The sequence below is a fragment of the Leptidea sinapis genome, chromosome Z, assembly GCF_905404315.1.
Source record: "Leptidea sinapis chromosome Z, ilLepSina1.1, whole genome shotgun sequence".
NCBI classification, from domain to species: Eukaryota; Metazoa; Arthropoda; class Insecta; order Lepidoptera; family Pieridae; genus Leptidea; species Leptidea sinapis.
In genome coordinates this window covers 29,887,089-29,912,538 of record NC_066312.1, presented here as the reverse complement: position 1 = coordinate 29,912,538, position 25,450 = coordinate 29,887,089, and the positions used below count along the sequence as shown (strand labels likewise).

The 25,450-nt window shown below is 33.6% G+C and overlaps 1 protein-coding gene across 1 annotated transcript in view; it reads left to right on the top strand.

Annotated features, from left to right (window-relative positions):
• Window positions 1-7,847: 7,847 nt before the first annotated feature.
• Window positions 7,848-25,450, top strand: part of LOC126979218 (uncharacterized) — a 75,909-nt gene continuing 58,306 nt past the window's right edge. The window contains exon 1 of the mRNA XM_050828485.1: window positions 7,848-8,041. The gene's annotated coding sequence lies outside the window, so the exon portion shown is untranslated. The remainder of the gene's footprint in view (window positions 8,042-25,450) is intronic.

Genomic DNA, 25,450 nt, shown 5'->3' with positions numbered 1-25,450 from the left:
TTTATGAGTCAGCAAGAAATAGTACGTGAGCTGTTAACAGAATGACGATGAGTGCTGTAAATTTGACAATGATAAAAAACAACTAATTGTTTATTACTCGTATTGACCTAAAGCATTAAAATCAATTAAATCGTCAGCAAGGACGGAAACATACAAAACGGCAAATGATTACAAGAGACGGACATATATATATATATATGTAGTATTATACTTTAATTGTTAACATTGAGGGTATACGTAAATTCTTTAGTTTAACTTCTTTAGGCGCTTGATGAAAAAATGATGAGAGTGATATTTTAAGATGCGCGCGCATCACTGTAACACATAAATAAGAGGGTGAAGTTGGTTCCTAAAATATTCGGACGTTTGAGAAAATTTTTTTTTTGGTTTCTTCGTCCATTATTAGGATAGGCAAAGGGTTCAAGCCCGTACAGTCGTATTCGTTATTTAATAATTAATTGTCAAAGTCATCGTTGCAGGATTTTTACAATATTGTTCATTCTACAAACGTAGAATAGCGCGGGAAATAAATTATTTAAATGATTTTTGCTTCGTTAGGCCAAACAAGTATTACTCCTTGCGTGCATACATAAGTACACACACAGTTTTTCTTGGATTATTCACTTTAAATTTAAATAATATCGTGTATTTTGGCGACCTTTTACACAGTAAAACTCGAATGAGTTTATATTTGCACAAGAATTATAGGTAAGTTTGTAAAATAAATAACAGATGTGAAGTTATCACCTCCGCCCACATTCTCCTGCATCAACAGAAGTTGATGTCGTTAGTGAGATTCTAGCGAGGTGTGGGTACTAGAGACTACTAGTTAGTTCAGATTACTTCTTTAATGATACTATAGATTGGGAATGGAGTAACTGCCGTCAGGCAATTAAAATTATAGATTGGATTGTAACGAAATTTTATATAAAAAAATGGAGAAGCCACAAGAATTTCTCGCACCCGTTCTTTACAAGTCAGGTTATTAATTATTAGTGTAGGTGGTAGCTTTTGACGTACGTTCGTTGGTGATCACCACCGGCCACATTCTCTTGCAATAGCAGAGGAATCACAGGAGAGTTGTCGGGCTTTTATAAAGGTGTACACGCTTTGTTTTGAAGGTACTCTTGCCGTATTGCCCTGAAACACCGCATAATGAAGCTCATTCCACAGCTTGGTTGTACGTGCAAGAAAGTTCCATGAAAACTGCACTGTAGATGATGTGATGAATAGTGATTTTATTAAATAATATTTTGAATCAAAATATTTGAATTAGTACTCTACGCAAAGGTCATTCTATAGGTTGAATTTACGTGACACTTAGCAGAAAATCCTTGAAAACTGCACTGTGGAGGACTGATCCACAACCATATGGTGAAAATGATATTCACGTTGGTGATATGTCGTATGGATATGGAATTCAGCAGCATGAATCTGGTGATGAGCGCTTTATAATACTTATACATTCGGTATAAAACACACAATGATGTTATGACCGAGCCGTGTACAAAATTCAAGATAGCAGACAAATTAAAAATCAAATATTGTTATTGAAAATAGGATTTAATATCACTTATTGAACGTCAATAAACTACCACCCATTCTAAATAGTATGTCTCAGACCTAAGAAGAATGGGAGAAAGAAACTCAGCGGGCTTTATTTTATTAATTTAGTTAAAATATTATGTACCTAGTATCGTTAAAATTTATAATGATTGCGTTCGCTCCATTCCTAGTCTGTGGTATCATTAGGTAAATCTTTTATGTTATATTATAATAATCAAACACAAACTGTTTACACAATTCTTTTGAATTTGGTTTGAATGTCGAGGAAGCGCGTGAGGTTTGTAAGGATAGAAGCAAATGGCATTCTATTGTCTCTGCCAACCCCGACGGGAACAAGGCGTGAGTGTGTATGTATGTATGTATGTTGAATTAGGTTGTTTTGTACATTATCTGGAATCTTATTGTAGAAGCATATACATCGCCCAACAAAAGACTTACTAACTCGATTTAACCGAGTAATAGGCATAATAAGCTTAAGTTTGTTCCTCGTGTTAACATTATGACTTTCGCAGTTTCTAGCAAATTCGTTAATGTGCTTATGATATAAAGAACAATATCAAGAATATATTGAGATACAACAGCCAAATTGTTTATTTCTTTAAATTTTTGGAACGAAGTTCCTTATCGCTGGCTAAGCTTAAGGGGCTAGACGGAAAAAATTAAAAGCAAAAGTTGTAACGACACTTATTATATTATAATATCCGGACGACCGAGCCTTGCTCGGATTTTTAAGAATGTATAAAACTTGAACAAAAAAAAAACTAATAGGACATCTGGACTCGAACCGGGGTCTTCTGCTTTCCGGATCACCCTATGTCCCATCTGAGCTATAATAGTCTTGTATATAGTGGCGAAATTTACCTTTGTATTCTAATATTATTGTAGCTGTTTCTCATTCAAACATGGATAAAACCATTTTATTTAAATTGAAACCTAGCTAGATCGATTTATCACCCCCGAAATCCCCTGCATACTTAATTTTATGAAAATCGTTGGAGCCGTTTCCGAGATTCAGATTATATATATATATATATACAAGAATTGCTCGTTTAAAGATATAAGATATAAATAATTGACAAGTAACAGTTATTGACAGTTGAAACATTTCTTACATTACATTCATTGTTTATTTTATTTATTTAGAGCATTTGAAACAAGGCCAAACCAAACCGAAAAACAATAAACAAATATTTAAATAGGTTTATAACTGCAAAATTTACATTGACATAAAAGCAAAACATTATTACGTTTACAGTACCTTTTTGATGTTATTGAAGATAAAGTTCTTTGACCATTTGCGACATTAATTATTTTTTTTGGTTTCTTCATCCATTATTAGGACAGGCAAAGGTTTCAAGCCAATACAGCCGTGTCCGATAATATTCAATAATTTATTTCATGATGTTTACAATATTGGTCTTTCTATAAACATAGAATAGCACGACGAATATATAATTTTAAGGATTTGTTTTGTTACTCCAAAGAAGTATAACTTCTTGCGTTCATACTTATGTATACACACACTTTTTTTTTAGACAGTGGAATTCAGTGGAAACTGCCCATTTTTGTTTAGTAGATCAGTAAAATTAATATTTTTGTAATAAGGAATATCGTTCCTATCCGGTGTCTCACGACACCACACGGTTTTCTCTTAAAGATTCTTTAGGACCAATGCCACTAGTTCAGGTTCAAGCTGGTATTTATTGTATTGGGCTGCATCAGAGCAGAGATATGAACATTACTTAATGTCTCCCCGGATCTGCGGCATACAGAACCCTGCAATAGCTGCTAGACCCCCAATCATCGAAGCCAATGCGGCCTTCCCTCGCAGCCCGCAGGTGTCAATCGCCTAGACCTACTATACCAGGCGAGACATTAAGGGGAGAGTCGTCGAAGAATGGTGAAATGACATGAGAAGGGAACTCAGGTCATATCACCCGTACAACCACTTAAAAGGCAACGGTCCTGTTGTTTCTAGTTGTTGTGATGATGCAAGAGAATACCATCACCTAGCATCAGGCGGGTACCTGATGCTCTTTTGTCCTCACACACACAAAAAAAGTGTGTTTGTGCTTATGTACGCACACAAGAACTTATTCTTCTTTAGCGTAAGTAATAAAAAAAACCTAAATAAATATATTACTCGTCCTGCTACAAACGTAAAAAACGTTTGTAGCACAATATTACAATATAATAAGGAAGGTTTTAAATACAATCAATGAAACCATTATTATACCCCATAATTTAATTAAATAACTTGTGTGTGATTTTTTTAAACTTGTATATAAACTGAAATTATATATATGAAATTTATTTAGTTCTCGTCCATTGGTTGTGGTTCAGTAGACATATGAGTTACAAGAGGCTTGGTAGCTGAAGAATGACACAAATGGTCTAGTTGACCAGCTAACGTCAGGGTGTCGAATTTGTGTGACGTTGATTCTTGAAGTATAAATAACACGGAAAACGAACGAAATTAATTCAAACAGCTAAAATACTTCAGAGTATTGTATGTTCCTTCGCAGCCATTTGTATTATACGTCAAAGTTAGTTCTGTGGACGCTCGCAAGTGGCGCTGCAAATAGGCACAAAAAATTTGCTGTCAAAAATATGGAATAGCGTGTCCAGTGATATTTATACAGATCAGTGGTAAAAATTCACTGATATTTTTTCCCCAACGCACCAAAAGAAGTATTAATTCAAAAAACGTTACAACAAACAGACACAAACGGCATGTTTTAATATACACATCAATAACAATAACAGTGAATAAAACTAAAAGAAAAGTTAAATATTAAAAATCATAAAAGTTAACAGGATTCAAGTAATTGTTATGGCAACATTGAGACGAGTCGAAAGGCTGGTGATAAGATAGCCTTTTGTGTGTTCAATCTTATACCGATATTATCACTTCTATTGTGACCAACTCATTGTGCTGCATCCATAGAAATTTATTTATATACGTTGTCCAAATGATTTGAGTTTTCTTTAGTGTTAATTCCGCCAGTATTTGTCTTTAAGCAATTCGACACATGTTTCGCCTCTACACGAGGCATCCTCAGGACGTGATGTCTCACCAAAATCTGGCACGAGACTGCAAATTAGCAGTTATTAATTATTATGGATTACCGCAAAGTAACGCCTACTTCAATATTTTTTTTTTATATACGTTCTGTTATACCGCATACCCATCCGTATCATACTATCTACATAAACAGATAGATATAAGAATTTAAATAATTGTTAAACTTTCTTATGCGACAATTTCGTCCTCATTGATTACTAATCTGCATAATAAGAATAATAGTTATATCCTTTTTTTTCAGAGTCAAGGTGAAATAAAATTTATTCAAATATCCTTAAACTAAGCGCTTTTGAATCGGTTTTATAAATATTTTAAGTACTGATTCTACTAGTTAGAGCTCGTGAGAACAACATAAATGAATTTCAACGGTCACTCTTTTCAATTAATAAGAATTTTACAATGACTGTAATGAATAACAGATTACTTTGTAAGGTGTTATACATCAATATATTAATCATATTCAGAGCTCAAAAGCATTTTAAATATCAAATATTTCATAAAAAGTTATAAGGAATAAACTGTATAAATATAATTTATCGTATATTGGATGTAGCAACGTTTAGAGCTTCAATTAATTGTTCTTCAATTAACCGAATCAAACATTGATATATTAACTATAACAGGTCGACCTGGCACCACATGCAGCTCCCCTTCACGAGTTGACGCATGGACCAGCCATAGTTCCCTTCGCACGTATTTGAGGGAAGGAGACGAGCTGGCACACGACACCGCGTCAATTTAGCAAACAAGGTGTAAAAGCGTAAAAAAACAAAAATAATCAATAATAACATGAAACGATATTTTCGAATATTTTTAACGGTTCCTAACCTAAAAGAAAAAAATCGTTTAGAACCCTTATAGATCACTGTTTTTGCCTTTCTGTCAAGACCCTTTCTTTATGTCGGGAACGCGTAAAGGTATTGAGTTGAATTTAAAACGATATTCGGTCTCTTGAAGCTGCTAAAATCAAATTTCTAAGTCGACTTAAAAAGAGATACGGCTGTTTATGCCGCTAAAACGTTTATAAGTAAAAAAAAAATTATAGGGCATTTTCCATTAACGTCATCATCATCAATCGGCCAGAAGACGTTTACTTCTGGATAAAGGCCTCCCCCTAAAATCTCCACGATGATCGGTTCCGCTACTGTTGTGCTGCAGAAGATCTCGCAGGGAACTAATGATGGGAATGGGAAGTAATGGAGAGGGCTATGCTCGCCCTCTCCATTAATGAGCATTATGGGCATTATGGGCCTAATGAGGAAGCTCATAGTCGCTTCCGAGCGAACATAAGGTTCCTCATTAGGCCCATAGTAAGCGACCACGTCTTCATACCCTCCACACACTGTGTTGCCAGTGATGACTTACGGTTAAACGGTTAAAAACCTTCGCCTTCAGGCACTGTGGACAAGATTCTATGGATTTTCCCGAACGCTGCCCATTCGAGTTGGTTTCGACGAGTGGCCTCTTCCCCGAAATTGGATCTGCCTAACTCGATTATTTGTCCACGGTAGATGTTCTCGTAAACAATTTCGAGAGAACAATTCCCAATTGTTACAAGATTGCCATACATAACGTTCGTCAATAGGCTTGCTAACACTTTACTGCACAAATGATGACAATTTCAATACCCATATTAAATGAAAATTTATATAGATTAAACCTATTTTTATAATTACATCAGCAGACATAAAACTAGATGGCCTGGGCAGACACCTACGTCTTAAATAAATACATACCTCCTTGTTATTTTTAGATTTTAACTGCAAAATAAATGGCCAGGATACGATAATCGTGGCCGTAAATAATTAATGTACTCTGTAAACGTGTCACCAAAATGACATAAAAGCAAAACCGTGTTGCTAGTAGACATACCTACTGTTTTATTTAAAGAAGTGGGTTTTATGGTTTTTCACAAGCTATTCTATTTCCCAATATGTTTAATATTGCTTTTAACCCTAGTAACCACTTAATTGTTATTTACTTTATATTTATATTTAAGTTTATAATAAAATTACCACAGTACAGTTATTTTAAATTAATCTAAATATTAATTCGATCCGACGGAGACCCCTGTTCGATTCTCGCGCGCCACGCACCAATGTGTTTAAAGTTTTCGAATGCATGTGTATGTTTCATTCGTCAATTTATTATACAGTTGGAACCGCTCCTGTGATTCCTCTATTGTTTCATGAGAATATCAGGTGACCTGTATGTACGGTCGTTTGTTACCCTCTTTGTAAAATAAATATTCTTATGGCTGATCTTAAATATTATATTTAGACATGCCTTGATTTAGAAATGTATTTTGGAACGAAGTTCCTTAAGGGACGATTCGGAGGGGTAACCGGGAAATAACGCCCGGAACGTAAGACGTGAAGTTTGACAACTCTCTTCATGTACGTCGAAGCGTTGCTACGCGACAATATCTTGATGATTATTATTATTTCTATACTTACAAATAATTGACAAGTAACAATTATTGACATTTGACACAATTCTGACAAATTAGATTGATTGTTTATTTTATTTTATTTGTAGGTAACAAAATCAAACCAAAATACAATAAGTAAACGAATATTTAAATAGGTTTGTAACTGCAAAATTACATTGACATACAAAGGCAAATCAGTAATTTTTTTTTTTATAATAAGGAACTTCGTTCCTATCCGGTGTCCCACGTCGCCACACGGTTTTTTTCTTAAAAAAAACTTTGTTACTAATTAAGTATATGGTGACTTCAGTGATTTGGCTTCAAGGCTTTTAAGTTTCGGTGCCTACTATTGTGTTTTTGATTAGTCCTTCTTAACCATAATACAACGTTGGTGAAAATACTAAAGGTTAGCTGTGATTAGCAATAATTATTTTTTAAGAAAAATAAATATCTTAGTTTTTTTTAACCATACAACATTATAAGACAGATAATATTATTTTAAATTGTTATTAAACGTATTATTGTTATCTATTACAGCATCACATTAGCATCACTTCAATTCAAATACCTACATCCGATTTGTGCAAATTATAATGGTACCTAACGTGTAGGTATATTTGCACTATGCTGCATTTACCCAAGCCCTTATCGGCTACCGTGAATCGGAATGACCGACGCGCCGGTTACCGACTGCGAAGTGCGAACGCTCAGCGCGGCAGAATCGTCAATCGTGATTCGAAAAATCGAGTATTCGACTCCCAAACGTCGACTAGTGCGGACGCGTCGCGAGTCCATTTTACAAAGCGAAACTTTAACCGCGCTCGTTTTCTCGTAAAAAAGTGGTGTTACCTATTCTCAAGTTCTATAAACTTTCATTTTATTTGACAGTTGTTGTGATCACTTGTGACGCTGCAAGTTGGAGGTGTACAGTTTATTTTCATTGCTGCCGTCTGTTTACGGTGAGTACTGAGTACGTGTGTTTTCTATATATTTATTTATTAATGTCCACAGCTGATTTATGCGGACGAGAGATCGTTCCGTGAACCGCATAATCATCGAAGGTCGTGTATTTGAAGATTTCTATCCAGATGCATATTACAATAAACAAGATTTATTATTAAAACTTGGAACTCATCTATACTATCGTTGCACTTTAATAAATTTAATTGAAAAGTCGCAAAACATGTTTAGATATTAAATTCTATATTGATAACTCACTTTTATATGTGCACAAACCCGTTTTTAATTGAACCTACAGTATGATACACATCTTAATTACCTACACATTGTCATATCTGTTGAATTATTTATTGTTCTATTATTTTTACCTATAACGTGCGTTGAACTCTTTTAAGAACGCCATTATACTTATCTATTTAATACAACTGCAAATATTATGAAAACAATTCTATATCATTTACATTTTCCTGTATTTCCTTCCGAAATTGCTTATGAACTTCCTGTTTCAATAACTTTATTAAACGACCTAGAATTATTATTCAAACTAGTGGGGCAGTAAAACTTTGAAATAATTGTTTTCTAACGAAATTGAAACAAATTATAAAACATTAGTTTTTAAAACTGGGCTAATAAGCTTCACATTACATTATCACACAAATATTATAATTGTAGAAAACACTACTAATTTACACACATTAGAATTAATTAAAAAAATATTTACGATGGTAGCCTTTGTGTTAATGAATCTAAATAGGTATGTCACTGCTTAAACAGCTTATCATTAAATGGGGTCAACAATATCGAAAAGTCAGAAAACCCCACGCATCTGTTACAACGATTATTCAAAAGAAATATTATGTTGACCATAATTTTATATAAAAACAGGCTGCTGATCCGACAGACGTTATTCTGTATATAATTAATAAAATACTGTTTTATATGAATATGTCAATAATATTTCATAACATTAAGTATTATTTCGTAAAATATGCATCCCGTTGTTATAATGAAATTATTTCACAGTACAACTGCCAAAGACTGCGTCATTAAATTCTCTCATTGAAAATATGTCCATACAAAACAAATATTTGAAATACAAATAATTATGGGCCCACATCGAAATAAAAACTACCCTATCTCTCAAATTGGACTAAACTGCACTCCATGAAGTAATCTCCATTAAAATCCGTTCATTAGTTTAGGAGCTCACTGTAAACAAACATCGGGACACTGGATTATTCACCTCGTACCAAAAAATTTTAACCCTTTGAGAATATTTTTATTGCCAAAGCGAATACAATATTAATTAATTTATTATGTACCGAATATTTATCAAAGAGGATATAAATATTAAGTAATAAGAGGTGGGACTGTCTAAGTAAAAATTGAAATTTATTTTAGTATGAAACGTGCAGTCATTTGACATAAGTTTGAAATTATAGTAATTACTATATGGCGATGGCGACGGAGTATAATCCGGCTAAGTTTGAAAGCGAACAGTTGCATAAAACGTAGTGGATTTCGGCTATCTCCGTTTTTTTACAAGATTATAGCCGTCATCTGTCAATCTATATTAATGACTGCACGTTTCATACAATCGAGAGAATTACTTTTTTCTCAGTGAGTTTCGCTAGATTGATATTTATTCATCGTTATACGTCGTATAAACATATCGACGGTTCTAAAATCAAAATAATTTTACATTATATAACCACGGACGAGTAAAAAAATAAGGACTCCGTGTCACCTTACATAACAGTGAGGCACGAAAACAAGCCGGTAAACGTGTAAATACATAGCCCCACGCATACACTTACACTAATACAAGCCAGATCAGTTTTCGTGGCATTAAAATATTTTAAATATGCCGTCGTGCGTTGTGAAAAAGTGTAAAAACAATAATATAAAAGTATTTGTGGATATATGATTATTTAAAGGAGAAAAAATTGCACACACCCTAGCATAAAGGTGCTTCACTTGCTAATATCACGGCGCGGAGTCCTTCTTTTTTTACTAGTCCGTGTATATAACGAAATAAATAGCCTCTTGTCAACAACGATATCCCTATGTAAGAAATAGGTTAAATAAATATAAAAATACATAATATATACATGTACATGTGACAGAGGCTATTGATGACCGGCGTGTCGATGAATTAAAGAAAATTATTTAACAGAAATTATTAATTATAAAAGAAAGAAATAAATCTCAAGTAATAAATAAATAACTTGTTACTAATATTATATACAATATAAGAAGAGATTGTAAACGGGAATAACTAAAATAAACCAAAAATAAACGCTTTATTTTCAAAGTCAAATAAACTTAATTCAATTTGGCTCAAATTAAGCGCTTTTGAATCGTCACTATAAATATTTGATTTAAATTACTGAATCTAGCATATGTTTGGAAAAAGTAGAGCTCGTGAGAAGAACATATAAGAAACTAGCCACTCTTGTCAATTAACCGAGTATTTTACATTGTAATATACAAAACTATTTAGTTTGTGAGGTGCTGCATCCGATATATGAATCGTGTTCAAAACTAAAAGTGTTTTTAATATCAAATATTTATTAAAAATAATAGAGAATAAACTGTATAAATATATTTATATGTTCTGAAAATTAGGGCTCGTGAGAAGAACAAGAACCACTCTTTTCAATCAAATAGAGTATTTTAAAATGGCTGTAATTCACATTAAAAGTAATAATGAATAAACTGTATAAATATAAATTATCGTATACATATTGGATGCATCAACCTTTAGAGCTTGAATTAATTGTTTGTGTGAGGATGTTTCGTGAACATGATGGTCTCGATAACTGTCATAATAAGTAATCGCATCCAGTAAATACAATATTATTTGGATTTTTTTTATCAAAATACTATTTAATAATCAGAAAATTGAACGAATATAATTAAATTAAACTCGTCAAATGTGTCGTTATTGGAGATTAATCTAATAAATACTTACCTAATGAAAAGATTAAAAGAAGCGTAAAAAATTTTATACCTTCGAGGTTTGAAATAATAATTAATTGATTCCCAAAGGACAACGAAATACCATTCCCAAATTTAAGGAATAGTAGAACGTTATTGAAAAATAATATTGCGCCACGCTCTCTGTATGTGTATGAATGTAACGCTCGATTTTACTAACGGTATCAGGCGAACATCAGTGAAATGGAGATAAAAATCTTGTTGGAGAATAAGAGGATGCGTGTTATGTTAGCTAGTGGGAGGCTCCTTTGCACAGGATGCCGGTTAGATTAGGGGTACCACAACGGCGCTTATTTCTGCCGTGTAGCAGCAATATGTAAACATTATTGTGTTTAGGCCTGAAGGGCGCCGTAGCTGGTGTAATTACTGGGCAAATGAGACTAAACATATTATGTCTCAAGGTGACGAGCGCAATTGAAATGCGAAACTTTTAGGTTTTTCAAAATTCAATCCTGAGCGGCGCTGCATTGTAATAGGCAGGGCAATTACCATAAGCTGAAAGTCCTGCTCGTCTCGTCCCTTAGTTTAAAAGAAACAAGTGGTTTTAATATTCAAAATACTAAGAATCTCATACCAAGAGTCGCTGACTATTTACTTGTCAAACAACAAGTCTGAAATTCAGTTAGTTTGAGATAAGTCGGTATGAGAAGTTTAAATAAAACACTTTTAAAGGATTAAAACACGTGTAATTGTAACTGTTTTTACATTAGATTTTTGCGTAAAAGTTACATTTTTATTATAGTTAACCCGATGTTTTAAGACCTTTCCAGATCTCGTTTTAAAGGGGATTAAAATACTTTGAGAAATTATTATTCCATATACGATAACCCACCATTACCTACCACAGTGAAACAAGTCCATAAGTGAATTCAGTTTAGTTATTAATGTTCTTTTGAAACCCTTTTCTGAACTGAACTGAGGTATCGAATTGGAAGTTATCAGAATAATCACTATGAAATTGAAAATGGACCTAAGAACATAGCTAACCTTCACGAATGTTCGAAACAGTATTTGCTTCATCCTGTTATGAAAACATTTGCAACGACAAACACGGAATGCTGTCTCTTGTATAAACAAACACTGTCAAAAAAGAAAGCGTATATATTTTTTTAACTACATATTTTTATATCGAAAATTCCATTGTGAACAAAACGTTAGGCGATTCGATCTGTTGGTAGATTTAGGCTGGGTTTCACCAACTAAACTTTAGGATTTAAAAAAATGTTAAAGTACCGGTTAAGCAAAAAAATGTGTTGCACAATTTGACAATTGTTAGATGACGCCATAAATTTAAGAGCGCCATCGCACTACATCCGATCCGAATCTGATCCGTGAAATTACGCTCCAGTGTGGTCGTAGAACTATTTCTAACGGTTGACGGAAAGAAATCGGATGACGGAAGCCGGATTGCGTAAACTTCCATAGAAATAGTTCGATGACTGCTCTAGACCGTGTTATCACTGATACGGATTGGAATCGTATCGTGAAAACCGTAATCGTCCAATCTTCGCCGTTTAACGGCCGTTTTCAATAACCTATCTATCCGTAGTTTACTTACTAGAGGTAGACAAATGTATGCTGTTACGCTTAGTTACATTTCAATAACCTATCAACATAAAGCATTGGACTATAACTAGATAAAATCTTGTCATTAAACAGTGATAGCAATGTATCCGTAACTAGATATACGTTATTGAAAACGTCCGTAAAGCTTTTCTCAATATAAAATATCTAAATATATACCTGTCAAAATTTTCAAATAAATATTCGATACTGACTCGTTATTTCACTTTTTAACTTTAACATGATGGTGCGTGCAACACATTCCGCAGTCTATATTAAAGTCAGCGTTACTAATGATAACCCAGCAACCCAGCCTTAATTTAGTTGTGACAAACAAATTAAATTTTCCAGACTCTTAGTTAGTTTTTTAATTTACTTCACTTTTGGGATATAAATAATACATTTAATTTACAATTTAATTGATACACCAAAATATATGGAGTAGGCACAACTGGAGGGTTGAACAAGATTGTTAGTGTGAAGAGCGCTGGGGCACCTAGACCATGGTAGTTTAATAAATGTTTTTCCAAAATGTTTACTTATTGAACAGGATGATTGAGTATCTTGCGCCCTTTCTTCTCAGGTCTGAGGCATACTTTTTCCAAAAGGGTGGTACTTTGTGACGTTCAATAAGTGATTTTAAATCCTATTTTGAATAAAAATATTTGATTTTAAACCCAAATCGCATTAATTCTATAACTCTATAATATATAATAATATAACTCGTCACTTTGAGACATAAAATGTTAAGTGTCATTAGCTCAGTAATATCACTAACGGCGGCCTACAAACCGAAACACAATTATGTTTGCACATTACTGCTTCATGACAGACACAGGCAGGCAAGAAAGAAGAGGTTCACTAACCAGTTCTTAGGATAAATTATACAATGATTTAATATCTTTGAAAAGCTATACCATAATTATTAGTCGAAATTCACCATATTTCATTTAATTTTTAAGTGTGAACTTTGAACTATATTAGGGTTAATTGGTCAAATTCCTCTATAATGTATGTATTTTGTGTTGTGTGTCATTGAAGCAGTAGTGTGTCTAAATTAAAAATATTGCTTTATGTACTTCTTCTCTGTATATACTTTAACTGTCCGTTCACGCAATATTTTTTCTAAAAAGGGTTACAAAGATTTCGTTTGACGTATTAAAATATAGATTGTTATATAATTTATAATTAAATATTGTTTATCAGAACTTGAAAGAATGAGATTAAAACTGGTGTCGTCCCTTCTCGCTCACACACTATTATGAATAAGTTGCAAAAAATACAACAATCGAATGTATTGCATGATCGTAAATAATTAAATCAATGAACACAACCATACCTACCTACATAAATGATATTATGATGATTTTTTTTATGAAAATGAGGGATGAGACGAGCAGGATGTTCAACTGATGGTAATTGATAAGCCCTGCCCGTTACAATGCAGTGCCGTAAATTCTGAGAGGCACTACAACTGCTCTCGTCACCTTGAGACATAAGATATCAAGTCTCTACCTAGTAATATCGCTGGGTACGGCGACCTTCAGACCGAAACACAATAATGCTTATACATTACTGCTTCATGGCAGAAATAGGCGCCGTTGTGGTACTGGCCGTCATCCGGTGCAAACGAGCCCACTGGTAAAATGATGACAGTGTCGCCATTTTAAATACCTTTGTTTAGCCAGTTCAATAGAATGGTGTTTAATTTTTTTTTTTTAACATCGGAAACTGAACGTATTATCTCTCTAATATTATAATCAGTTTTTTATTTATTTAAATGTAGTAGACACTACTCTTAAGCTGTCTTATAAATAAACGCAATGTAGTTACTCCAAGTTTAAAACTACTTCTCCCTGTCATGTAATTCAATAGTGGCAAAGGTAAGATAAAGACAAAAAAATTTAAATTTGGAATAAGTTTACTTCGCGTTTATTAATAACACAGATAATGTTTATCTAGATATGCATATTAATATGGGTTATTACTGCGTATACAATGTTAATGCACCTTTATTTTTACTTAAATATTATGAATATCTAGATAAAGAGTTTTCCCAGAACGATTTTTCGCCCCCAAAATCTCTCTTTTTAGTCATTTCATCCAAATTGTTAAAGCAAGCTTTAACAATTCGTCGACCACAGATACGCAAAATATACTTATAGTAATTGTTTGTTTTTTATTTTGATTTATTTATTTAAAGCCTGCCTGCGATGTCGTCTACGTGGACGCTATAGAGCAGTGTTTCCCAACGTGGGGCTCACAGGGGGGGCAGTTAATAAATGTACTGGACATGACTTTAACCCTTTTGCTTTGGGTCATTTAAATACAATGGGGCAAAAATGGGTGAATAAATTAACAAAAAAGGCAAATTCCAAAAATGTGCAAGATAACTTTTACTACCGTTTCAATCTTCATATGTATCCGAATGTGGATTTAGTGCTGTAAATGTTTGTATGTAATGCAAATTATTACAGATAAAAAATATCGACTTCAGATTAAAGGTTAAATAAATGGGAACCTAATATAAAATCTCTGTGCAGCTAGCATCAAGCGAAAGGATCGCAGTAAATTAATATAGAAAAATCAATATTAAAATTATGTATTTTGAATTTCAGTTTTTCATTATATGTTTTAAAATTTAACTTATCATTTATATTTCTTAAGGGAACAAAACAATTTATAAAGGTTAATAATTTATTTATGGGGGAGCATAAAAGTTCTAGAAATGTTAAGGTGGGGCTTAAAAAAGTTTGGGAAACACTGCTATAGAGCGTAATAATATATTGCCTATAAATGTTTATTGATTTTCATGCAAAATTTGAATAAATGCTAGCACGCATTGCGAATTTTTCCCGCGCGGTTTCTCCCGCAAAATTATGTGACATATGAAATTGTATGAAGAAAATATCCGCGCGGAAATTTTACAGCATACAATCCGCGATGCGGGTTTTTTAAGTGGACGTGACCGCTCAGTCGCGTATTGCCGCTGAGAGAAGGATGTCGTGCTCTTCGCCTTCTGCCTTCAAACTAATTATTATACAAATGAATTGATGATCAGAACACACACACGCATTATAAATACTGAACACGAATATTGAATTTTGAAAGAAAACATTCCAAAATTTATTATATTTCATTATAACTATATATATGGGGTAAGGGGGTCACTTAGATGTATATTTTAAAATTATGACAATTGACACGGACGGTTGATCAGTCGGATGAGCGCTGGGAAGTAACCCTAGAAGCGCTGGTTCGAAACCCACATCGTCCATAAATTTTAGTACAAATTAATGTTATATTTACTGAGTATGTGGATTGATGCAGTTTCTACAATAGTCACTCTTTTGAGGGTAGCTTACACAAGTCGTTTGAGTATTTTGTTGAATTTAAATATTATAGGTACACTTAAATAATTGTATGGCAATTTATTACTAATTGTGCTGTGCAACTATGATTTAAGTACAAACTAAGTAATCAAAATCTATGCAAATAAATACATTTCATTTTATTTACACTATACACATCCTACTAATATTATAAATGCGAATGTTTGTGAGTGTGTATGTATGTTTGTTACTTATTCAGGCAAAAACTACTGAATGGATTTTAATATAGCTTTATGAAGTCAGTGCCAAGCCAAATGTTATAGTAGGTACCTACACTCGCCACGCGTGACTTTGAGCGGGATAGCTTCGTCTAGAACAAAATAACTCAAGCGGATAGGCACGCGCGGCCAGACACCCTTAATAATTACATTAAGTAAGCTGTTTAAAATATTAAGTTTTATTTTGTTTAGGGCTTGGCACCGATTGAAAACATTTCAATATTTAGCACATACAAACAATAGTGTTTTATTAATATTAAAGAAAAAGGGAAGAGGCATATTAAATTAAATTTTTAGTTATTTTATACTTTTCAGTTTTTGAAGTCTGTTTTTAAACGTTTTTTATTACAATTTTGTTATATTATATAATAATAATCATTTATTACAGGCAAAACCCATAGAAAATACAATTGAAATCAAAATTACAATTTAATAACAACTATGTACTACACTTATGTACAATTATGTACTACAGATAAATTACATACATATATACACAGTTATGTACAGTTTAAATGTGTCACAGAGTCGTCTAAGTATACATAATATCTAAACAATTTATAACAATGTAAAAGTTTAATAAATAGATAAATTAGTTTGTTTTGTTTTTGACACACCGTAACTAAGTTAAATATTACACAGTAACCGTAAATAAAATTAACTTAACAAATATAACTCTATATTTTACTTCAAACACGTGATTTACATAACCTTGAGGTCAAGTAAAATAATTAATAATCGCTGTGCTAATGGAATCGGTACATCATTCCGTTTACTAATGTTAATGTTATTATTATTTCTTCAACTGGCTGTGAATGTAATTAATTATTATTAAGTAATGGTTCCAGATGTATTGTACCTACATATACTATCCACCGATGTATCAAAATTTGGAGCTTCGCTTTATACTGTAGCTACCAGCTTGGCTTGGCTCTTGAGGATTTAAATGTGAACAAATACGCTGTTCACATTTAAATCCTCAAGAGAAGAAAAAGTTATTAAATTGCATATCAAATTATACTGATATATTTCATCTTGAAGGCGAACCTTTATCGTGTACAGATGTAATTCAGCACTCTATCATTACCGGTAAAATCCTATCGCTTTCCCGAAGTTCACAAAGATGAGGTTGAAAAACAAGTAAAGAAAATGCTTATACAAAAAATCATCCAACCATCAATTCCCCGTGGAATGCCCCTGTCTGGATAGTTCCCAAAAAAATAGATGCCTCTGATAAGCAAAAAATAGCGTTTTGTTATTGATTACCGTCGGTTAAATGATGTGACTGCTTCCGAGGTATATCCTTTACCCCTAATAACCGACATATTAGACCAATAAGGTCATTCCAAATAAAAGCCCTATAAGCCCTAGATGGCACTGTTATTTTTTCTTTCACTGGGTTAAATTTACTAATAATATTAACCCAGAACAGAGAACCATTAACAAAAATAGCCAAAACGTAACAATTATATCTTAAAAACAAAGCAGTAGCGAAAATATCACAACATGTACCTAACGGTAAGGAAACTGCAACCGTACTGACGCAACAGGACGGCCATGTGGGGGTGTAAGGGGAACGGGAGGGGGCTTCACGAGGCGAGGTCCAGAGATAATGTGGACGTGTAGTACATCTATAAAGTACACCTATCAACTTGTGTGGCTACTAGTCCGTAAAAATAAAAAAGGCAAGTTGTATTCAATACTTAAAAGGCCTGAACAACTTTCAACAGGTGTCCTGTCAGAGCTTAAGTAAGCTTTATTTATGACCCACACTCGCTGTAAAGGACAAAATTCTTACAACCTGATTAACCATAACGCACCTACCATTTATTCTTATTGTTGCTATTGAAATACTTCCGTGTTTTCGACGTATGCTGTCCTAGTAATATGACTAGAGAATATTGTAATAAATACGATCTTAACTATAGTAATCAAGATTATAAGTAGGTTATGATGGTTGATTGTTTAATCTCAAAAGGTTTAGACAATATTTTCGTTGAAAGCTTCCAGACAACTTAATTTTCCCAGAGACCTCCAACAAAAATCGATAATGTATACAAATGTTTATACAAAACGTAACTAATTATATACTAAAACCTTCCTCGAGAACCTATCCATAGGTTAAATAAGCATGAAAATCGGTGCAAGTAGTTGTTCAGTTTATCGCGAACAGTAAGACGCGGCGGTAGACTTTGTTTTATAAAATGTAGTGATTATCCACCACTATTTTTATTCCATTGAAAAAATACATAATAAGACTAAAGAAGAGTCTGGACTTGATATAAACGTCTCTCTTATAAAGAAACATTCAACAGTATATGAAAATTTGCAAACAACAGCTTTGATTTCGCAAATTTCGAAACGAGTGAAAGATGTGAATTTTTACGATGCGATGAGGAATCACGCACGCGCTGTTTTCAAAGTGGCACGACACAGACAATAGTGTGTACCGTACCACATTGTAAACTATTCGTGCCGATACTGTACCTACCTGGATTATGTTACCACTCGGTAAATACTACACTTATTCACCACAATCTTGTTAATTACTTAACTCACGTATTTGTGGGAGCGATCACAACATCCATGAACGTGCTACACGATAAAATTTGCCTACCACGTTTTTAGGTGATTCCTAAACTTGGGTAAATTCGTAATAAGCGCGAACACCTTCCTTAAAAGACGGAAACACTCGTCTGTCATTCCTGTGGCGTTACAGGAGAATGTGGTTTAAGTAGCTTTTTTGCCTGAAATTTAAAGTATTTCACAAACATTTTACAAAACAGCTATTTTGCCTTAATAATTGAAGATATTCGCAAACCAAGACCCATTGCTTGAACATTTGACGAGTTCTATGAACTGTTATCAAAACAAGCAGTTTAGGTGGTCGCTATAAGTTTAGTACTACACAAATAAAATATAATTTAACTTTTGAAAATAATATTCAATATTTTGTGTGTTTGTTAATGACAAAAAAAAACAATATCAAAACATTATCCCACGAACATAGCAAATTATTGTCACATTAATAACTAATAGTTTTGTTATATAGTCGATACAAAAAAAATACTGCAATTTTGCAATCTCTTAACTAGGCTCCATAGTCTGACCTATTTTGGTTAGTTAAAACTAATGATTTATTTAATAAATAACCATTTCTTAAGTTCAGTAACTATAAAAGAAAATAGATCTTACTTCGTTGTTCATCTGAACGTCATCAGCTCTAAAACAATCAATTCTCGGCTAAATACAATTGATTTGATGACGTAGACAGGGCATTGGAAAATTTTAGCACACGGCAGGTAAATCAGAACCATTTTGTCCTAAACATGTTATTTGACGAGAAGAAAGATTAAGGTTAGAGGTATTTTGGTAATTTTTTTTCGCACTGTATAAAAAATAGAAATGTAAAGAAAAAATGAATTTTGTTCTCATATTCTGTAGATTTAAATATATATATTTTTTAATATAAGCTTTATATAAACAGCCAGGAAATGGTTACAATTATGCGCTTTTTTGGCGTTTTCTTGGGATAGGGGCCTTCAACAACTGAATGTTCGATACATTTTTGTCGTATGGTTAAAGAAACGCACTTAAATACCAACCGCCTACACAATATTTATATAAAAAGGATGCCTTCGTTAACGCATTTATATTTTACGAGCGACCACCCGCTTTAGCTTTAGATCGACCAATTTTAAGATATTGTTTAGAGAGGGACCCTTTTTCATTTTCTTAAATAAACGATACCTACACGACGGTCTCTGCCAGTGAAATGTTCATCAAAATCGGCCCAGCCGTTTTGGGGATTAGCCGGAACATAGAACGGGCTCTCTGGTACAAGTCCCGTAGAATCGATCGAATGAAAATATTATTATACCCCATAATTTAGATTTTTTTTTGAAACTTGTATATGAGTTGAAATTTATTTAATTCTCGTCCATTGGCTGTGGTTCAATAGACATGTGAGTTACAAGAGTCTTGGAAGCTGAAGTAGGATACAAATAGACCAGCTAACGTCAGGGTGTCGACTTAGCTTAAATGTGTGCGCGCGCATCCTAAAAATTCACCCTTATTTTTTCATATCGCGTCAAAATATATTTACGTTTTATATAACATCTGTTATTTCGATATAACAAAGAGACTCATTAATTTTAACTTTATAATTAGCCTGTTTAATCGAACCATCAAAGGTCAGTTGAATTTATCTCTAATAACGCCCTGCCCATCAGCTTCATGTAATCTTGACATCATGATATCACATTTAGAAACATCTTACGCAACGTACAAAACTTATATTGTATTTATATCTATGCGTGCCCGATGTTTTTGTTCGTTTAATCAACGACATTTATCATGTGAAGGCTTACAGTAAAGATTCAAGACTTCCACAGTACAATACCCTTTCAAGACGTATTGCATTGACATTGGAGAACGGTGTCGATGAAGTATACCTGGATGTGACCAATAAAGAAAAGTACCACGCATGACCGATATTAAAACATACAAATACTTTTAGGAATAAAAAGGACGAAAAGAATATTGTTTGTCTTCTTAACAGTTTCTGCGGTCGTGGTTTTTTATTGTTTCTTGTGTTGTATATTACTCATCTTAAGAAACATGTTGATATATTACATAATATTATATTAAGCTGTAAAGCGGAAAACAGAAAAAATAACCTTTCAAACAAAAGTACGAGTTATAGTTGTATATTCCTTGCTTAGTCAAAAGATTGATAAAATAATAGCAGTAGCTTTTTAAATACGTGATAAGTAATACCATGAAGTTTAAAATATTCTGTAAAATGACAATTATTATTATCATAATCAGTATTTTATTCAACCGAATCAGGAATATGTTCAAATTATCATTCGGAACAAAGGCCATGCTTTTCCACAGTTCTACTGCTTTAGTGTATGTGTGTACGCACACGGCACATCCAGTTGACACTTCATCGTAGTCCAAACCTGTTCGTTAGCTCGTCATTGCTTAAAATTAAAAAAAATATAAAACCTGCTTAGTTAAATAACTTCTCTATTGAAACAGGAACTTCTAAAGATACATCTAAACATATTTTAAAGTTACTTTGTCTGGCTGCCTGTTTAATCAAACTCGAAGTTTTGCATTTTTTTTAAATTATTATTGAATTGATTTATTCCTATTAGACGTAATACTTTTATAAGTAAAAACACCTTTGAGCGTTTGAGTGAAAAATACTTCTATATCTATAAGTGGTTCCTTCAATTATTTTCCTATTCACTCATAAATTTTTGAATGACTGTATCAAACGAGGTTAAAATTACAATATAGATTGCTTATCATCGCTAGGATTCTGCTGATATGTTTATAGAAAACTAGGTAAATGTTATCAGCTTAATTTGGAAAGCAACCTCTGTATAAATTAATGAGTTTTCTTTTGTTTCCTGTTAAATTGAATCAAGGACAGGTTAATTACATAAAATACACCACGTTTAATAATATCTCTAGATGCCAAAACTCACTAATTGATGCTCATGTCTTTATTCATCGTTCGCAAAAAACGTGAAATGAAATTATCATTCGTATTATCACTCAGCAATAAAGTCTTAAGCGAAACGACATTGAATACGACCGATTATATTCCAAGAACATTGTCGCTTGGTATGGTCATGATTTGTAATGGTGATTTCATTTTTTATCAATACTTCATGTGAACTAAATATATGATTGAGATTTTCCCAGGGGAGGTCGGATGCGCTCCCACGATTCCACATTCCTCATCAACACATGGACACAATAGGTATCGTATCTGCAACATAATATACTTATTAACATTCAACATTAACTCTTCTTTGTTTCACAGACTACACGCGGAAGCCATATTCTTTCCTATGAGACCATTGACTCAACATCAATAGTCCTAATTTAAGTTATGATTACCATTTATTAATTTGAAAAGTCCTTTCAAAGAGATACTTTGAATGGGTGGTAGTTTTGAGCTTTCAATAGGTGATATTATATCGTATTTTCAAATTGGGTCCGTCCGAACCATCGGACCATATGTCGCATTGTCATCGCACAAAATTATTATTATTACAATCCGGGCAAAGAACAAAAAGAACAGATGAACAATTGTATAGATTCCTACAACGCGGAAAATCTTGTATAAGATAAAAAAAAAAGTGTGAGTGTACTTTTACTGTTTTTTCTAAAGGAGGAAAATACGTTTACGTATTGAGAATCCCGAAACGGGGCCCATATTATGTTCTTAAATATCATTATCATATCATTATTGATAATTTTAAATTTAATTTAATTACCGTCCATTGGTTTCGTTGTGGTTCAGTAGACGCCTCTCTACCAAGTAGCTGAAGTATGATACTAATGGTCTAGTTGACCAGCTAACGTCAGGGTGTCGAATTTGCGTGACGGTGTTTTCCCTAACGCGCTAAAATTAATATAACTTCAAAAAACCCTTACTCGAAGCAGCAAAAAATCAAGATCGTTTTTAGTTATGTGTTCATATTTAAAGTTAAAAATATACTAAAGATGTAAATTCAATATAAGAGAGACGAGACCGTTTTCACTGAGAACTGTGCCATCTTGTGCAGCAAAGGTGCGACAAGCGACCGAGTTTTGCATATTTATGGCGAGCGTGAATCTCTAGAACATAATTTGCACATAACGCTTAAAAGTATTAAGTTATCTTTTAAGGTCCGCGGCATACGTAACGTGTACGGGACGGCGTTTGAAGGTTGACAGGACGGGGAAGAAATGTTGTTTAAAGGTTGCTCCATACGTAACGTGTTTTTATCCGGACGGAACGCGACGTGAAGTTTTGTTAATATCGTTTCATAGAAAATGTAAATGAAAGAGCATTCGTTACGAATGCATGGATGAGACGGGAACGTGTCACGTACGGGAAGGACAAATACTGTTGGCGATGATATTTAGCACGTTTCGCTCTGTGCGTACCCCGACCCATCTGTGAATCTGATGTGCCTCGGAGTTTAGGATGTACAGAAAGTCTCCTTTTCCTCTATACGTACGTAGCTTATTCGTCGTCTGAAGCAATTAAATAAAAAACTTAAAAACTAAAATTAAAAACTTAATAACCACATTCCTTCCTCGTCCCGTCAACGTTTAAACGCCGTCCCGTACACGTTACGTATGCAGCGACCTTTATAAACACTGACGGGAATTTATAATACACGCGCACCGTGACAGTTACTCGGAACTAACGTGCCAATGTTGTTAACAAGGATTGATTTGCATTGATGATGATGGATTTTTCATTTGACGAATTGATGTGATGACGAAGACGCTACGGCCGTAAAGAGCGAAAGGAGATTTCTGTGTTTGGGGGGGTCAAGTTTCCGTCCCGTTCATGCATTCGTGATGTTCACTCTTTCGTTTACCTTTTCTATGAAACTATATTTACAAACCTTCCGTCCAATTACGTCCGGGTAAAAAAACGTTACGTATGCAGCAACCTTTAGTCAGTTCAGCAAAGAAAGTCTCTTCCATTAATTATAATACGTTACTAATATTTGTTGCTATGTGTTTTTCGCTGGTGAATTCTTATATATATTATTTTCATAGTCAGATTACATAGAGAAGTTATTCCAAAATGGGTCATATCTTTCTACGTTATTGTGACAAAATCAAACTTCTAAGTTAACGTAAAAAAAGATACGACCTTTTATGCAGCAATTATATATTAGTGCGTATATTTTCGACACAAGGGAATTAAAATTTATGGGGTAGTTTTCCGTTGACGTAGAAATATGAAATTGAATAATCTGAAAACTATACATTTGTAATTAATAAAAAAAAAACGGAACCCACAGAGGGCGACTCCGACTCGCGCTTGTCCGTTTTAAATTTCTTTCTTAAAAAAATGGTTCAGTTTCTAAGAAATGCCTTTATAGTATAAACACATTCACTCTTCTAGGGGATTAATCATTTAAATGCAGATATTATGATAATCACTTTTGTTAATTAATTAACAATTATTGTGTTGTCAATGTACAGATTACCGAACCCAAGTATTGTTTAGTTGGACAAAGATTACCGTTGTTGCGATGCCTTTTTTCATTATTTAATTCCGCGAAGTGGTATAACGGTTACTGCTACATTTGTTTTAGTTCCGCGCTGTACCGCACAGCGGCAGGGCGGCGCTTCGGTTCTATGTCAACGTAACATCGTATTTAAAACGGCCTTAACGTTATGTCACATGTATTGTATTCATCGCCATTATTGTTTGGCGATGGCTGTATAGGCTCGGCCTAATTCAAAGATTACATATTGCTTTTGTTTAAAAAATAAACAAATCTAATTTATTTATTTATTCGGCAATCGTCAGCTCAATTCGAAACATGTTTAAAACAACATTTAGTGACTTGTGGAGACAGCACTAGTGGGAGGCTCCTTTGCACAGAATGCCGACTAGATTATGGGTACCACAACGGCACCTATTCTGCCGTGAAGCAGTAACCTGTAAGCATTACTGTGTTTCGGTCTAAAGGGCGCCGTTCCTAGTGAAATTACTGGGTAAATTAGACTTATCATTAATTTATATCTCAAGGTGACGAGCGCAATTGTAGTGCCGCTCAGAATTTTTGGGTTTTTCAAGAATCCTGAGCGGCATTGCATTGTTATGGGCAAGGCATATCAATTACCATCAGCTGAAAGTCCTGCCTTTCTCCTCTCTCTCTGCCTGTCTCGTCTCTGTCCCTTACTGAAAAAAAAAACGGTCACCTATTATCGAGCTGTCAAATCTATACGCTAGGGCATAAATTGTAAATAAATGTTTTATATTTTTTTAATTATGACCGCGCAAAGCCGGGTCGTGTCGCTCGTACATGTTATAATAATTATAACAAAACCATGACACAATTTAAATTGTCATTTAATGAGACATAAGCATTTAAACTTGAGTGCGACGTGAGAAATGAAAACGGAGAAATGTGATGGAATTTGCTTATTGCTAACATAACAGGATCGACGTGTTGACGAGGTATTTACTTTAACAATTAGCACATTTAACTGCAATCCACACAAAAGAATTGTTTAAATGACGTTCGTTATATATTTTACGTAAGTTCGGTAACTTTTGCTTGTATGCCAGGCCTACTACTCGGTTGGGTCGAGTTAGTAAGTCTTTTGTTGGGCGATGTATATGCTTCTACAATATGATCCCAGAAAATGTACAAAATAAATGTGTTACGAAATTTAAAAGAATTGTTAAAAAAAC